Genomic DNA, 2,838 nt, shown 5'->3' on the forward strand with positions numbered 1-2,838 from the left:
TTCGTCAGCCCTCCGCGCCTCAGGACCTGGCAACGCTGCTGACGCCGCTTAGTGACCAATTTAGTTAGGGAAGATGGCACTTAACTCAATAACTCACGCTAGTTAACCACTCTTATGAAATAGACACAAGTGCTAAATGAGAGTCGATCTCGCGGGATTGCGTCATTAAGTACCAAACACTGATTTCTCGCGGGTTTTCCGAGCGGGGACCGACGCCTGCGACCCACTCGGCCGAGACCCCAGGTGGGTTCCTGGGCATTGCAACGGGGGGTCTTCTGGAGGGAAAGAGAGGGGAGGGGGGAAGAGTAGGGGGAGGGAGGGAGGGAGGGAGAAGGAGTGAGGGAATGAGGGAGGGAGAAGGAGTGAGGGAGGGAGGGAGGGGAGAAGGAGTGAGAAGGGGGAGGGAGGGAGTGAAAGAGGAGTGAGGGTGCGAGGGAGGGAGAAGGAGGGAAAATGGGGAGGGAGGGAGGGAGCGAGAAGGGGAAGGGATGGAGTGAAGGAGAGGAAGAAGGGAGCGATGGAGGGAGAAGGGGGAGGGAGGGAGAAGGGGGAGAGGGGGAGAAGGGGGAGGGAGGGAGAAGGAGGGAGGGAGGGAGAAGGGGAGAGAGAAGCGGGGAGGGAAGGAGGGAGAAGGGGAGAGAGAAGGGGGGGGGGGGGGGGAGGAGGGAGAAGAGAGAGAGAGAGAAAGAGAAAGAGAGAGAGACTCGCTCCGTGAGATATATATATATATATATATATATATAGAGAGAGAGAGAGAGAGAGAGAGAGAGAGAGAGAGAGAGAGAGAGAGAGAGAGAGAGAGAGAGAGAGAGAGAGAGAGAGAGAGAGAGAGAGAGAGAGAAAGAGAGAGAGAGAGAGGGAGGGAGGGAGGGAGGGGGAGGAGAGAGAGAGAGAAGGAGAGAGGGGCAGCAGACAGGCAGACGGAAAGACAGACAGAAATAGAGAAAGAGAGAGAGAAAGAGAGATGAAAAGGTTGGTAGTGAGCGAGAAGAAGGGAAAAGGGAGAAATAGAGAGAGGAGGAGAGGAAAGAAGAGAAAGAGAGAAATAAAGAGAGAGGGAGAGAGAGAGAGAGAGAGAGAGAGAGAGAGAGAGAGAGAGAGAGAGAGAGAGAGAGAGAGAGAGAGAGAGAGAGAGAAAGATAGAGAGAGAGAGAGAGACTGACAGGCAGACTGCCACACACACATACACATAGAAAGAAAGAAAAAGAAAGAGAAAAAGAGTTAAATAGAGTGTAAGTCAGTGAGTAAATGAGTGAGGGAGAGAGACAGGCAGACAGGCAGAGCGGGTGAGAGAGAGAGAATGAGAGTGAAGGAGTGAGGGAAAGAGAAGGGGAGGAAGACAGACGGACAGACCGGGAGACAGAAAACGGGAAAGAGAATGAGAGAGATAGGGGAGGGGGGCAGACGACAGAGCGGGAGAGAGAGAACGAGAGAGAGAGAGAGAAAGAAAGAAAGATAGATAGATAGATAGATAGATAGATAGAGAGAGAGAGAGAGAGAGAGAGAGAGAGAGAGAGAGAGAGAGAGAGAGAGAAAGAGAGAGAGAGAGAGTGAGAGAGTGAGAGAGAGGGTGTATATGAATGTAGGTAAATAGATAGATAGTGAATGGGTGTGTGAAAATGTGAGCGGGCGGGTGGGGGGAAGGGTCGAGAGAGAAGTATGGGGGGAGGACGGGAGGGAGAGAGAGGGAGGGTACGAAGGGGAGAACGAAAGGGGAAGGAGGAAGATAAAGGAGGAGAGGGAGAATAAGGAGGGGAAGGATAGAAAGAGAGGATGAAAGGAGAGGGAAGTGAATGGCAGAAGAGTTGGGAAGAGGAGGGCAGAGCGGACGGTGGAGGATTAAGGGAGGAAGCATGAGAGACAAAAAAGAACACCGGCGAAGGCGGAGGAAAGAGAGAGGGAGAGAGAAAGGAGGGAAGAGGAGAGATGAAGTCTTCCGCCGAGCAACACGGCCAATCCTTCAGGCATTTGGATGCATGAGGCAGAAAGCCCGGCGCTGCAGCAGGAGCGAGCGCAGCCCAGGAAGCAGGCGGAGGCGAGGCAAGCAGAGCCTTGACAATCCTAGGCCCATCAAAAAGCGTTCAGCAGTGACCGGCCGCCCATGTCAGTATCCCCTCGAGAAATCTGTTTTCAATCGCATCGCCGCGCTCGGAATCATATTTGATGTCTATCTTGTCTCTCCGACGTATTGCCTCGGATTGTTTATGTCCAGGAAGGAGGGACTTCGCTTGTTTGTGCGGCGGGGCGGGGGCGGCGCGCGAGGGCGGAGGGGCGGCGGTATTTTGTTAACTGTTTGTGTTAATTTGCTGTCTGTGTTTATTATTTCATGGATATAAACTGCCCGGACACGCAGCGCCGCGAACAGTCTCGCAAGAAATATAAAGTCAATCGGGCGGCTTCCCTGAAATCTGATTTACCGTCCATCTCTGGCCGTCACGTGGCAGGGCCCTGGGGACTGGAGGGGGCGAAGGGGGGAGGAGGCTGAGGGACACGCCCGAGGAAGGAGGGGAGGGGGAGGGGGAGGAGAGGAGGAAGAAGGGGAGAAGGAGGAGAAAGAAAGAAGGGGAGGAGGGAGAGGAGAGGAGGAGGAAGGAGAGGAGGAGGAGGAGGAGGAGGAGGAGGAGAAAGAGGAGAGGAGGAACAGGGGGAGGGTGAGAAGGAGGAGGAGGAGGAAAGGGGAGAGAGGAGGAGGAGGAAAAGGAAGGGAGGAGGAGGAGGAGGGCGAGGGGGAGGGGAGGAAAGGGGTAGAGGGAGGCGACGAAGAGAGGAGTGCAAGCCGCAGAAGAATGAGGAAGGGTTGCAAAGCAAGGCCGCGCGGGGACAGAGGCGAAGGAAGGT

Source organism: Penaeus chinensis, chromosome 24, assembly GCF_019202785.1.
Source record: "Penaeus chinensis breed Huanghai No. 1 chromosome 24, ASM1920278v2, whole genome shotgun sequence".
NCBI classification, from domain to species: domain Eukaryota; kingdom Metazoa; phylum Arthropoda; class Malacostraca; order Decapoda; family Penaeidae; genus Penaeus; species Penaeus chinensis.